Source organism: Bos grunniens, chromosome 7, assembly GCF_055505025.1.
Source record: "Bos grunniens cultivar Pamir isolate PY7600 chromosome 7, Bosgru_T2T1.0, whole genome shotgun sequence".
In the NCBI taxonomy this organism is placed as follows: domain Eukaryota; kingdom Metazoa; phylum Chordata; class Mammalia; order Artiodactyla; family Bovidae; genus Bos; species Bos grunniens.
This window is the reverse complement of record NC_141171.1, coordinates 67,872,062-67,887,519: the sequence shown is the minus strand read 5'-3', so window position 1 is coordinate 67,887,519 and position 15,458 is coordinate 67,872,062. Positions and strand designations below refer to the sequence as shown.

General features: G+C 40.4%; 1 protein-coding gene across 13 annotated transcripts in view; it reads right to left on the bottom strand.

Annotated features, from left to right (window-relative positions):
* The window catches only part of SGCD (sarcoglycan delta), a 695,743-nt gene that overhangs the window by 72,901 nt on the left and 607,384 nt on the right, over window positions 1–15,458 (bottom strand). The gene's annotated exons all lie outside the window — the stretch shown is intronic.

Below are 15,458 nucleotides of genomic sequence, written 5' to 3'. Positions count from 1 at the left end.
CAAGAGAAGTCACTGCAATGAGCAGCCTGCACACCGCCACTGGAGAGGAACCCCTGCGCGCCGTAACTAGAAAAAGTCCACTCGTAGCAACAAAGACCTATTACAGCCGAAATAAACAAACAACTTGTAAAATGGCTCATTAATGCTATGATGTCTGGGATTTTCTTCTTAATAAAGTGGGGAAGGGAAAGTAAAGACTGGCTATGAGTTGATAATTGCTGAAGCGAGGCAATAGGTACGTAGGGGCTCATTGTAAACTCTTTAATAAATGTCTAGAATATTCCATAATAAAAGGAAAAAAAAAGCCTACGTATCATGGATTCTGCTCTTCAAGTTGTTTCAAAATCTATCCCCCACCCTTCTGCCATTGTGTCGTGCTGCAGGTACAGGGAGAACAAATTTCTAGCACTTGTGCCATGAGTCCCCATACTCTCACTTATGCAAACATTAATGATCAATCATGACATTCCTCCTCTCAGGACTCTGGGAAGCTAGTGTCAATAAAGAAGTTACTAGATGAGAAGAAAACTCTTTACTATCAATGTCTTGTAAACCAGAAAGGTCATCATTGCATTTAACTGCATTTTCTGTAGGACCTTGTAGAGTCTTAGGATGATGTGTTTAGGATTACAAATATTGGTATTTCAGGAAATTGGGCTGAATATGAGGATTTCTTTTTTTACAGTGAGTGTCTCATTGATTTTCATACAGCTACAGATCTAGTTACCTAGTCACAAGTTGCAGTTCTAGCATATTAATGTCAATTCCACACATCAAAATTTCCTTTTCATCATTTTACATTAACAGTCTTCCTTTTAACCTTGCAACACAGCTCATGCAATTTTGATGAGTATTTTTATCTTATTTGCATTATCTATATGGATGATGAAGAGCAGATGAAGCTCAGTGCTAACATATATTCATTTTCTACTTTTAGTTTTGTCCGGCCCATCCAGAACACACAGATGCTCAGGCACATGCAGCTCCTGTTGCTGAGATCCACACAGCTCTAGTCTAGATGGCAGTAAACTGCAGCCTATTGCTGCACTCTGACTTGACACCTGTATTTGTGTGACACACAAGCTAAGAATAGGCTTTAAGTTTTAAATGGTTAAACTGAAATCTAAAGAAGAATAACATGTAATGAAATGAAAATCATTTAAAATTTAGATATCACTGTCCAACAATAATGTTTTTGGGGAACCTATTTGTTCTTGAACTTTCTATGGCTGTTTTCTAGCAACAATGGCAGAGTTCAGTACTGGTGACAGAGACCATGTGGCCTGCAGATGCTAAAATATTTTCTATCTGACCCTTTACAGAAAGTCTCTTGACCGTTAGTTTAGCTGAACTCTGCACAAAGGACTTCCTGCAGTGATGGGAATGCTCTCTTTGTGGTCCATGAGAGTAGTCACATGTAGCTACTGGGCACTCGAAAGCTGCCTAATGTGGCTGAGGAACTGAATTTTTAATTTTACTTGATCTTAATTTAAATTTAGTGGACATTACAGTTCTTGTCTGCTTATAGTAGCAATTTGTGTCCCATCTTGACCTTCAAAAAGTATCCTGCCACAACCTTAACCTTCTGGCTTTACCATTCATTCTATACCCTTAAATTTCATTTTTTTAAAGTGATTATTGAATTTGTTACACTATTGCTTCTATTTCATGTTTTGTTTTTTTGGCATGTAGGATCTTAGCTCACCAACCAGGGGTCAAACCCATGTCCCCCTGCATTGGAAAGCAGAGTCTTAACCACTAGACCCCCAGGGAAGTCGCTGCAATGTACCATTCTTGATCTTCACTTTGTTTGGCATATTTTCTGCATTAAACACATATTTTCTCCTTCATGCACTTCTGAAATTTCTTCCTATCTCTATTTATTGCAGGCTCTTCTTCATAAAAAGAAGCACTTGTTAATGAAATAGCCATGTCTTCTATTTATAATTGTTTTCCTGACAATAACTTTTACTCTTGTGGCACCAACTGCTATGATGAAGCAGATGGCTTTCGTATCTGAGCAGTGTTCCCAAAGTCTAACTGCTTGCTGTGCATCTCTCTGTAAACAACTCACCAGCATATAAACTCAAGCTTATCTACTTTTTGCCACCCTGTCTCAGACCCGTGAGCAATCTCTTTTTTATTTTCCAATAAAACTTCAGTTGCAAGACTCATATGCTTAAGAGTCACCTTTTGGTTTTCTTTCCTTTACTCCCAGCTGTATTCAAGGAGTTGCCATCTTGTTTATCTTCTTCAAATACAGTCTCTCCTATTCATTCCTCTTCTCTAGCCTCACTGCTATTTCAGCATCATCGGTTTTGTTTTAATCACAACTTACAAATAATAAAACAAAAATAAAATAGGGTGCTGATTAAGAGCAAGGTCTCAAGCCAGGCTGCCAGGGCCAGAATCTCAGCTCTTTACTGGCTCTGTGATCTTAATAAGTTACCTAACCTCCCTCCTCCTTGGTTTCCTCAACTCTGCTGCTGTTGCTGCTGTCGCTTCAGTTGTGTCCAACTCTGTGCGACCCCATAGACGGCAGCCCACCAGGCTCCCCTATCCCTGGTATTCTCCAGGCAAGAACACTGGAGTGGGTTGCCATTTCCTTCTCCAATGCATGAAAGTGAGAAGTGAAAGTGAAAGTGAAGTCGCTCAGTCGTGTCCGACTCTTAGCGACCCCATGGACTGCAGCCTACCAGGCTCCTCTGTCCATGGGATTTTCCAGACAAGAGTATTGGAGTGCGGGTGCCATTGCCTTCTCCATTCCTCAACTCTAGAAGAGTGCTAATATGGTACTTACTTCTTAAGAGTAAAAAATATGAGAATTCAGAAAATTAATATTTGTAAAGCATTTAGGACCATGCCTGACAGATAGTACATTTTAAATATGCATTTAAATAAGAATGGCATATTTTTTAAACATGAAAATGCTAACAGCTATTTGATATGATGAAAGGGATGATAATCTTTTACCAAAATATCACAGACAACTACAAGCAATATGCCAGCTTCCACATCCAGTTTGTTTCTCTAGTCCACCAAGAATAACAGCATCTATCAGATAGTTCTGGAAACAAAGGCTTTTAGTAGTGACCATTTCTAGTGCTTAAGACACAGAATTTTTTTTAGTGTGATGAATTTTACATTGAAGTACAGTTGATTCACAACATTATATTAGTTTTTGGTGTACAACACAGTAATTCAATAGTTTTATAGATTATACTCTGGAATTCCCAGGTGGCTCACTAGTAAAGGCTCTACCTGCCAATGTAAGAGACTCAGGAGACACTAGTTTGATCCCTGGGTCAGGAAGATCCCCTGGAAGAAGGCATAGCAACTCACTCCAGTATTCTTTCCTGGAGGATCTCATGGACAGAGGAGCCCGAGGGGCTAATCCATGGGATCACAGAGTTGAAAATCTCAACTCTGTGAGATCTTGTTGGGATCACACAACTAAGCAACTGAGCACGTGTGCATAGATCATAGTCCATCTAAAGTTTAAACAAAATAATGGCTATATATTTCCCTGTGTTGTACAATATACCCTTGCTACTTATTTATTTTATACATTGTAGTCCACATCTCTTAATCCCCTTCCTCTATCTTGCCCCTTCCCTCTCCCCACCAGACATGGAATTGATTTGAATTATCTCTTGAGTTTTGAATCATCTTCCTGTCATATTTCCTACCTCCTGTTTCTCTACTCAGAACTTCTCCCACACATCAAGTTGGAGTATCCTTTCCAAAAACAGCTCTGAGGACTTCAATTGACTACAAGAGAGAGGAAGAAACCCCAAATTCTCAGTCTGGACAGAGGGGTTTCCATTTGCCTACCTCATTCACCATCTCAGTCTATTCTCTCCTTGATCCAGAGATTATGCTTCATTCTTCCCTCTCTTTGAAACCCAAATTTCACCATCCTTTCACGACCAACTCAAATACCACCTCTCCCTGAACTCTGCCCTCAAATTTCTTTGCCTCTTCCTAACTTTCTGAGTACAATCAGTTCAGTTGCTCAGTCGTGTCCGACTCTTTGCGACCCCATGGACTGCAGCATGCCAGGCTTCCCTGTCCTTCACCAACTTCCGGAGCTTGCTCAAATTCATGTCTATTTAGTTGGTGATGCCATCCAACCATCTCATCCTCTGTTGTCCCATTCTCCTTTTGCCTTCAGTCTTTCCCAGCATCAGGGTCTTTTCCAGTGAGTTAATTCTTTGCATTAGGTGGCCAAAGTATTGGAGCTTCAGATATCAGGTACTTGAGTATGATGCCAGTCACCAGATTCCTTTCTGTGATAATTACTGCTCTTCCTGGATGGTTCCTCCTTTGGTACAGAGGACGAGATTTTGAGAGTTTGGGGAATTCTACTATATTCTGTATCTAAAAGGCTATTGATAAATGTGTGTCACTGGGTCCCAAAGAAGCTGAGGAGAGCTATACACCTGATATTTTAAAAACATTTTCTATTTGGACTAACTTTAGATTTAGAGAAAAGTTGTAAAAAGTAAGGATAGTTTCTATATATCCTTCAGCCACTTTCACCTAACATCAACATCTTATTAATATAAAACCATGTTGCACTTGTCAAGACTAAGAAATTAACACCGATTCAATACTATCAACTGAATTATAGTCAGTGTATTTGGTTTTACTAATTTCTCCTATGTCCTTTTTCTATTTAGAAGTGAACGTAGGATATACATTGCATTTAGTGCCTCATTTTGAGGTCTAAATGAACATATTGTATGTGTTATAAAGGAAAGGATGTAGAATTTGAGAATAGATAGAAAATCCAGGTATGAGTCATGTTTTAAAGCACCATGTGTGTGATTTTGAAACAAACTCTGAGCTTTGGTATTCCTACCTGTAAAGGAGTATGGTGAAACTGATGGGTTGCTTGGCTGCCCAGAATCTATTTTCCTTATCTCACCAAATATTTTCTTTGGTATTTTCTTCTCACCAAATAAAGTTCAACGGAGCTGTAACCTGAGGTGGATACTCCCTGAGACAAGTGGTAGCCGTGGAGACCAGGATAACCAGTACGTCTGGCTGAAATATGACTCTTAAGCAGAAGGACAAAGGGATGGAAACCAGGTTGAGTCTGTCCATCCTAGCAGTGGCTTCCTGGTCCTACTCATCCTGTTTCCAGGATGTCTTCTTTCTGAACTTCTAACACCATCTTAGTTTGTCTTTGGGCCACATTTGCTAGCCTTCTGTTGATTTTGGAAGCTTCTTGAAATCCTTTCCAAAAACAGTCTTTCAGGTAAGTCACTCAGAACGTGTTTCTCTTGTCCACTACTGGAGAACCCTAAGTTAGAGAACAGGTATAGTAGCTGCTATTTTTGTTGTAAAGATTAAACAAGCTAGTATCTTTGCAAATTCATTATCAACAGCCTAATAGATAAAATCCATCAGGTTAACTTTTCATTCAACAAAGATTTAAATACCAAATATTTATATGGGCCAGCCACTCTGCTAAAAATAGCAAGTGTTTAAAAAAAAAGTTATCAAGGCAATTCAACGCTGAAGTGTTCTGCAACTCTTCTTGTTCTGCAGCAAGATGGTGAGGTGTGTGTGTGTGTGTGCACACACATATGTGTGTGTGTGGTGGGGGGCATTGGGAAGGGGTGGGAACAGATGTCAGCATGATTTCTCGAGCATCCTATAGTGGGTGAATCTCCTGGTCACGAAGGTACTCAAGTGCATGTCTGGGAACTAGTTCTGTGATGAGGAGAGGGTATTACCTCTCTTTCCTCCAGCAGGCAGTAACAAGGTGATCAGCTGGGAGGGGCAAGGCCCACGGTCACTGGCATTAAGTGAATGGCATGCTTCCCTGGTGCTGGAATCAGGCTTGAATTCCTATCAACACAACTTGTCAGTGAATAGCCATTTATGACCCAAGTTGCAGAGGGAAAGAAGGGTCAGTGAGTGCAAGTGTTGTATATTTATTTCCCCGGCTGAGGCTGTCGATTTCACCAGGCACATTAGCTGTCTCCTTCACTGTGCAGCTCTGATAAAAGAGACAGTTGGGGTTCATTCAAAGTTGAGGAAAAAGAGCCTCCAAGAGCACTTCAATTCAGTGACAGAATGCCAGAACACGTTGAATTTTCTACCTCCAGTCAACAACTCCCCTCCCTCCTTCTCTATGTTCCGTTTTATGACCCCTGCTAAATGGTTTCTAAAGAAGAAAATAAAATAACAGGCAATTGAAAGATGCAAAGGCAAGTTTGTTTCACTCAAATGTATCTTTGTAATTCTGATTTCTGGACTGCTTCAGCCCAGATCAAAGATCATGTCTCAGCTCTAGAGACCCTCCATTGGTTCAAATGCCAATTCCTCCTGCTGGTTGAGAGGGGAACACTGAGATGCTACAGCCTTATCAAGTGCTACCGCCATGTGACTTAACTTCCTGGAATTCTGTCACCACATTCCGCAGCCTCTGGCCTGCTCTGCTTTCTCTATTAATCTGTCTTCTCCCATTGTCACAGTAGCGTATTTCTCTAAATCCACGATTCGTCTATGTGGACGATCATTGCAGTGTCTAGTAAGGTCTGAGTGCCTCTGGAGATGCTGATTGCTGGAGCAGGTGCCCCTGATGGAAGGCCACTGTGTGAAGAGTGACTCAGAGCATGGGATAGCTTTGAAAAATGGGACTGCCCCTGGAGGGAATCAGACAAGTCAATAAATCACAGCCACAGTTGTGAAATCCTGACAGAGGCTCACAATGAGAAGAAGTGGTCAGTTTTAAGGACTGACCCTGGGAAGTGCTCAAGATCAAATTCTCTGTAGATTTGCCTTTGCCCACAGAGTTCCCTAAAGCAAAGTGGATCCGAGATTTAGGCAGAACCAACTCTAATTACTCAAAGGAGTGAAACCAGTAACCTGAAAGTACCATGCTCAAATCACCTGATGGATCCAAAGCAAACTGAGTCATCAGCTACAGCTCTGTTCCCTGGACACTTACAATCTTGTTACCAACTGGGGAAACTGTACCAAGGACTGTGGCTATCCTGTGTTCAGTAGGAATCCTTCTCCAGGATGAAGAGAGCTGAGTCCCATGGTGTACTAGATACTAACCTGCTTAGAGGGACTATTCATCAAGGCTCTCCTGCCAAGAGAGGTGGTGTCTGTGCTAATTATTCCAGCAACTCTGGCTTCTAGCAGGACTGCAGGGTAAAGGAAGGAACAGGTAGGAAAGTAGTGTGTTATAGGTGACTATTATGGTCTTAACATTCCCTGGTTACATGCCTTATGGAGACCCTGAGAGAAAAGTGGACATCTGAGGATCAGTCTAGCCTAGTGGTCTTTAGATTTAGACAAATATTTAAGTTCAAATGAACCACTTAACTTGCAGCATGACCTGGATTAATAAATTCCTCAGCCTCTCCATGACTCTGTTTCCCTATCAATGAAATGGGGCTAAAAATAGTACCTAACTCATAGCATCATTTTGATTGTTAAATGTTTGTAAAGTGTTGTGCACAGTGTTCAGTATATAACTATCACTCTTAATAATTCATGGAAGAGTAATATTCTTTCTGAAGTGTCTTTCACCCGCTTAGAAGAAAGAGTGTGAGAGTCAAGCCTGGTAGCATCAAAGAACATCAGCCCAGCTTGACTGAACTTCAATAAACATTTGTTAAAAAAAAAAAAAAAACATTTGTTAAGTAGCTGCTATAGATACAGGTTACTGCCAAGACACTAAAGGAAATGACAGTCCCCCTGTTGTCTTCCCAACTGTACTATAACCTTCTTGACAAAGCACGCACGCTTGAAGGAAACTTAGGAAGTGGGCCAAGGCAGCCCATAGGCAAGCAGGTGGTTCTGTGGATACCAAAACAGCCAAATTCCTAGGACCTACACAGCAAAGATATTCATGATGGTCCTTTCCCCTCCTCTCCAACCACTTCATGGGATGCTTCATCAAATGCTTGGGAACCGCTAAGGCATCCTACCAAGCACAGCGCCTAAGCCCATTTCCCTGCAGCAGAGTGGCATAAGGGCCAAAGATTTAGAAACAAAACATAATAATTTTCCACGTCAGATCCACCTCTCTCTGTGTTTCCTCTGCCATCTTCCATCTCTCAATTGTCATTGCCTTTCAAAGGCATAGTTTTAACTTGATTTGGTGACAGCTGCCCTTGGCCAAGCAGCCCATGTGAGTTCTCTTCCAGCCCACCTTCTTCCTCGCTGGAGCACCCAAACAGGTGTCCCCACCCACTTCCTTTCAGCATCTGCCCTCTGCTTTAAGGGTTTTTCAAAATTCCACTTGCAGTGTTTGAGCACATCTACTCCTCTGAGAAACATTTTTCTTCCTTCTTGGTTTCTGTAACTTAGCTCCTTTGTCAGTTCCTTTTCTTCCCTCCAGTCCCTGAATGTGCCTGTCTTTTCACTTTTTGTTCTCTTGAGATGCCATCCGCTCTAGCCCGACCTTCTCTCTTTCAGGCTGTGTTCCATTGCTTCCTATGAATTTTTATTCATCTGGCGCTGTTACTTCAAAGAAAATGAAAAACTCCGATTATCAGCCTTAAGCCCCAACCATCCCCAACAAGCTTCCTATTTCTCTAGCGACACATTACTCTATGATTCTTTTAGGCTTCACATCTTAGAATGATGTTATTCATTCAATAAATACTAATACATGCTAGAGGCTGGTAAGTTTTGTGAATGAGGCATAGGCTGTCCCTGTCTTTCCTCAGCCTACCCAGGGGGAAGGAAAGTCTCAGCATGGAAACAAAACACAGAACAATTACTATGATTGCATTAAAGACAAACTAGTTTGAGGGCTCAGAGAAACCTTACAGGAGGAGATGCTGTCTGAACTCAGACCCAAAGAATAAGGAGCAGTTATGCAAAAAGAGGACATAGAAGTATTCCAGGCAGGGGACTAGTGAAAGATGACGTGGGCTGAAAAAGAATTTGACAATCTGGAAATAATTCACCTTAGCTGGGGTCCATAGTACAGGAAAACAAAACAGAGGTCAGGGCATCACAGACTATTTATTCCCCATGTAAAGCATATGGCCACGACCCCGGGAAGTGCACATTAACATGCTTTCTTTCTTGTCACAGCATTGCCACTTCATCATCACCCGCCCATCCTTTTTAACCTAGAATGCCGCCACCCTTTCTTGTGCTAAGCCTTGATGGTGTGAACTCTAGCGTAGCCTTCGTGGTGTTCAAACTAGCATTTTAACTAGTACTCTAGTGTAGATCATTAAATACTTTAACTAGAACACAGTTTGGCAAGTAATAATGTTCTACCTGGGAACTTATTTATCCATCCATCCATCCAAGTTGACTAACGACCTACTGTGTGCCCAGCCCTGTGCACATGCAGTAAACAAACTTGACCCCTGGGGCACAGCTCTCACAGGTTTGTGCAGGACACAATTAATAACTAAACACACGAGGTACAATTCCCTGCATTGTCATTGTACCATTTGGTCTCTTCTTTCTGTGTGGTTTCACTGACTCAACCTTAAACTCTCCAAAGTTTCCCTTGAATAAGGATAATTAAATATCTCCGTGTGCCCATGCTTTGGTTTGCTTACCGAGCCTCATGGATGCCTTATGAGATGAATCTGCTATGATTGTTCTTGTAGAGATAAGGCAAGTGAGCATCCAACAGGGTAGGTGATTTGCAGAAGATCATATGACTAGTAAGTGGCAGAGCTAGAGTCTCAACTCAGATCTCTGCAGTCCAGAGTTCAGGGTCCTCTGCAGGTGCTCAGATGATTACCAAGTGCTGACTTGTGGTTCTCATTAATTAAATTCCCAGGGAGTAGTGCTTTTTGAGTTGAGACATTTAGACCCAAGTCAGGTGCAATGAAGGTGAGAGTGGTTCTCTCATCAGCAAAAATACAATTGTGTCTGCAGTATTACCCATCTCCTCTCAGAGTTAACTGGACAAGTTGGCTCTGATTTAACCTCACCTGTTTATCTGTCATTCAACAAGTACTTATTGAATAACTATTATGTGTTAGGCACTGTATTAGATGTGAAAGAAAATGATTCTGCCTTCACAGTGCATTTGGCTAATCAGGATCACAAATATGAATAAACAAGCCTAAAAGTGAACATGCAATAGGAATTAGAAGTCAATGCTCTGGAGAAATGGAGGAGAAATGTGGGGGCTCTAGGAGCTCAAGGCATGGGGTGGCACCTGAGAAAGTGATGCTTAAGTCCCACAAAAGATATAAATGAGGCAAAGGGAGGGGACTGATGAAGTCTTTGATGGAAAGGTGTATGTCTCCCTAGGTTAAAGAGCTTATCAATTCATTACAATCTTACAGAATGAACAATCCCACCTTCAGATATTTCCCACGTTCCAGTGTGGTTCCCTTGGTAGAACGACACATCTTGATAAGTTGAGCATTGCTCCCTTTAAAACTTTTGCTTGGCTATCATCCACTCAGATACTCCCACTTCCTGCTCTTAGAAAAACATGGCTTTTCCTGCCATATTTTATCATAGTTTTGGTACCTACCTCCTGAACTAAAATGCTCAGTTTCTTTAATATTTTTGCTTTTTGGGGATTCCAAGTTAAGCTTCTTATGTAAATGGGGTACAGGGAAGGGAAACACTGGCATCACCCCACCCATCAATTCACTGTACTCATGGACACCTCCTGTGTTGATGCTTTGGAGACCCTGGGAGCTGATACTACACTGAGAGTCATTATTAAGTGATATCAAGTGTAAAACTAAGTTTCACCCAGTTCTTGACCCCTAATACCTCAAAGCCATAGAGAACTCAGCCCCTGCTGATCAAATGATGTCCTCCGTCTCTCATCACAGGTGGACATGTTGTGTACTCTCTACATTTCCAATTAATTTTCTTCCTAGTGCTTTAATGTCCCTTGCTTATATTGCCTTCTTTTTCTTTAACTTGGTCACTGTGGTCGACTCTAAATCAGTTATTACATAGCCTGAAGATACTGCTTTTTTGGCAGGAGCTAAAAAGATTTTTGTACTTATGCAATTTGATTTGGGAGGACTGGGGTAAGGCAAAAGTCAATGATTTTTTGTTTGCTTTTTTCACTGTTTCAGCATGAATGTTTTCTAAAGAATTCCCTTCTTGCTACTCACCCACAATAGAAGCTATTAAACTTGTATGTTTCTACAGATGCTTTCTATAATCTTATTTGAGAAATATTCAGGTGCTTACCACATCCTATGAGAAAACACAGCATTTTATTTCTCAATAACAAAAGATCTACAAACTTACTACCCATGTTTTTACACCATTATAGCTATGGCACTGCATTTATTTTTTAAATTAAACTGACATTCTATATTATCTTTTATCTTTTAAAAATTAGATATCTTCATATAAGTTGGCAACAAGCTTCGTATTTGATTTGCACTAACTAATATCTTGAGACATGCACCAGACAGAAAATGCACCCAGCTTTTCACTCTTTTTATATACATTTACAGTTGGTTTTCATTAAATCCAGTGGCAGGAAACGTGTTATTTTAGCTATAGTGAACTCCTTCCTTATGCAAGCCCTCAATATTAAATAAAAGACTGATGAGATTATATTTTCACCTTCATGACAGCATTTGTTTGGCTACTTCACTTGAGGTAATTCATTTTAGGTAGATATCTTAGAACCAGAGTATTTTCCCCTAGTAATCCCAAGTTGAGAATTAATCAAGAACATGGCTAACAGTGAAATGTTCATCAGTGAAAAAAAATCACTGCAGTAATTAATAGGACAACAATTCTTTTACTTTGTAGTTGCTTGCTCTCCCCATTATCTGTAGGTAAAAATCCAATTTTTTTGGCACCTCATTCAAGACTTTTCATATGCCCATCTGGCATCATCTTCTATCTCTCTTTGTCTCAAAGAGCGACTCTCCTGACATTTCATCCCACTTCCAACATTTCATGCGTGTGCTTTCATGCCTCCATGCTGCACCAAAGGATGCTACCTCACCTTAATGGGTTGCTTTTACCTTCTGCTCTTTCTGGTGATTTCCTACTCATCTTTGAGACATATAACACATGACTTTTAATCTGTGTTCTCAGTTCATAAACTCATTACAAGCTTTTACCTAGGCCTGTTATAGAGCTGAAATTCGAATTTAGCAGGCAATTCACTGAGGTAGGGAATATGATTTAACCATCTTTGAATTCAAAGCATTTCTAAGACAGGCTTACTAGTTGAGTGGATAAAGCACATGACTCTAAAACACTAACAGCCTTCTAAAACCAATAGAGTGCACTGCAACCTGGATTTCCTTACATTTGATATTAGCATCCCCATTTTGCAAATGAGAATACAGAAACTCAGAGGAATTAAGTCCTTGGTAACAAGTAATAGTGCTAGGACAGCCTGACTCTAATGTCAAGATTCTAATAGTCATGATAACAGGCTGGTATGTGAGTGATTAGAAATTACAAATGAAATGCTGTCAGAGGTGGTAGAGTACTAAAAAGTTCCCAGAGCTGGGAATTATGAGACTTTGTTTCCAGGACCGACCACCCCACTTAGCTGTGTGACTTGAGGCAGGTCACTCTCCCTTTCTAGGCCTAGATTTCCCCATTTATAACCTGAGAAAATTGGACCAGTTCATATACAAGGGTCACATGCATCTTCAGCTCTTATGAATTTTTCTCTCTTAATGGTTTCTTCTTACTTGCAGCCTACAGAATGTTTACTAGATGGAAACCAACTACCACACCGAACTACTAATTCTAGTTTAGATATTTGTAGTAAGATTTAAAGACAAATTCTTAATGCTTTCCTCAGAATTTATCTTAGGGAAGGAATTCTCTTTGGGCAAACACTTTGATGTGCAGCTTGAGGGAAAAAAATGAGACCCTGAGGGTATGGGTCTGTAGGAACATGAGTTATCCAAAAGATACCTAAACTTATAGGCATTAGAAAGGACCCAGACATCTGAGGGGCGGGAGTACAAAGTGGAGAGAGACCATAGAAAGAGAGAAAGAAAGACTGCTCTAGAGAAAAGGGAGGATCAGATAACATGGCCTAGAGAATTTTGGGAATGAGAATATTTACTATTGAATTTTAGCTTGTTTTCCTTTTTCATAACTTTCATAAAATCTTCTGTATACACCAGAGCTTTGTGTGAGTAAATCTTTTTGATGGAAATTAAAAAAAAAAACAAAAAACTGTGGTCCATGTTTCCATTAGTGTGCTTTTACATAGACAGCTTGAGCAGGACAGTGAGATGCCCTTAGGGGATCAAACAGTTATCCAGGTAAAGCACATGTGTACATGTGTGTGGAGGGGCGATTCACATCCTTGGCATAAACAATTGGCATAAACAATTTTCTAGTACATGCAACAGGTGTCTTGTTCTTTAAAATATCACTGTCTTGTGACAATTTTCTGACAGATGGAAATGACCTGAGGAAGTGTCTCTAATTTGCACAAAAGGAGCATATGGTTTAGTGGTAGTTCTTAGTCTTAAACTGAACACATTCACAGAATAAAAAGCCAAAGTCAGAGGTGATCACAAAACTAGAAGGAGGTTCCTTAGGAAGGACAATACATTTTGCTCCATCTGGCAAAAGGAGTTTTTCATCAGTCACTCTTAAGTAGGTATTAGGGGACAGGATAATCTTTTCTGACATCTAAGTAACATAGCGACAAAGCAGTACTCGGTCACTCAACAGAAACCCTCTCCAATGCTACTTTCTACTTTCTGTATCAACACAGACTTGCTTGTGCCTTTACGTGAATCAGAGCTGGAATCAACACTGGTGTGCACAGCATTGCACTGGCATGCACAGAATTATCCAGGGGTGTAATCAATGCTATAAAGAGGAAATTGTGGGTTGCCCAGGTGTAGAAGATACTTCAGCATTTTTCTCCCACCCCCAATTAAATTGTGAATAGTTCATAAGCTGCTCACTCTGCACATTTTCTGTGTTTGTGGACAAAGACAGAATTCTCAATTGCTTGTATACTCTTCTCTTTTATTGCTTGGTTTACAAGCAATCATATCACCCCACACAAACTATAATTTCCTCTTTGTTATCTTTGCTTCCTTCAGACAAACATGATTCACTGAAGAAATAATAATGAACCATTACCTTTGATGTAACGGCTGCCTGTTCGGTAAGAGACGGGAGTGTGCCAAGATAGGAGATTAATGTCACGTTAAAGAAAGCAGAGTAAATCTCACTTCTGGATGATGTGTGCATCCTGCAGTTTGCTGTTTACTTTTCCATATACTCATCTAAAAACTCTAATGATCTTTTTTCGGCACAGTGGTATGTAGAATCTCACCTATTATGAGGTCAACTGTAAACAATGATTTAATAACAACTACCATAAGAACTTCACTCCAGTAACTTATAATCATTGAGTTTTTCCATTCATTCACTTACTCAACCCACCTATTCTTCCATCTCTCTAGCCATCCACTTACACAATGTTTACTTAGTATCCACTGATGTGCAAGGCATGGTTTCAGAGTTTACAATACTTGGTGTGTATATGGTGATGAGGGTGTGTGACATGGTACTTGTCCCCTTGGAAGCCACTTTTCAACCTTCTCTACACCCTGGAATCACCAGGCATGTTCCTGTAAGCAGCTCCTCTGCCTCCTTTTTTTTTTTTTTGATCATTCCCGTTTTCTTTAGACCTTAATCATAAACAATGAGACCATAAAACAACAGTTAACTTAGCTCCTGATTTCTGATTTACTAAATATACACAATACCTTACCTAACCTGTTGATTCCTTTCCTGGATTAGAATGAAGAATTAAGTAGTTAAACAATGACTGACTCTCAACGCCTAGCTTCCCCTCAGTTATGGCAGGTGGACCATGAGGGCAAGAGGACACCCAATTGCAGACAGACCATGTGAGCAAGACAGCATTCCAAAGATCAGGAGAAGTCAGCAGGTTTGCACACAATGGAAAGCTGATGAAGAATATTACCTCCTGACCTAATGATGAACTGAGACAGTCTTTCCTATTTCCCTTTAAAAAACTGTTAATGGCTGAGCAGAATCTTTGCAGTTGGTCTCCTGAGAGAAGTCCACCATCTCTCCAGATTGCCAGCTTTTCTGAATAAAGTACAGTAGGTCCCCTACGTATGAACTTTCAAGGTGACAACTTTCAAAGCTGTGAATGTGCATCTGGTTCCAGCAGTGAACTGGAACCATCAATATCAGGTGCCATCAGTATCAGCTGTGTGTGAAATTGTAGCTTGCCCTCTGTTTCCTATTGCTGATGATCCTTCAGCTCTGCTATCTCTCACCTCCAGCAGTCAGTAACTCCTCCTGCCTGTTCACCCTATGACAACCCCGTATACCAGCTGTTGTACTATACTATTGAATGTTTCAAGGTACTGTAAAGTTAAAAATATTTTATTTTTTGTGTTTGTCTTTTATGTATTATTTGTGTGAAAAGTATTATAGACCTATTACAGTGCAGTACTATACAGGTGATTTTGATGGTTGGGTGCCTAAGC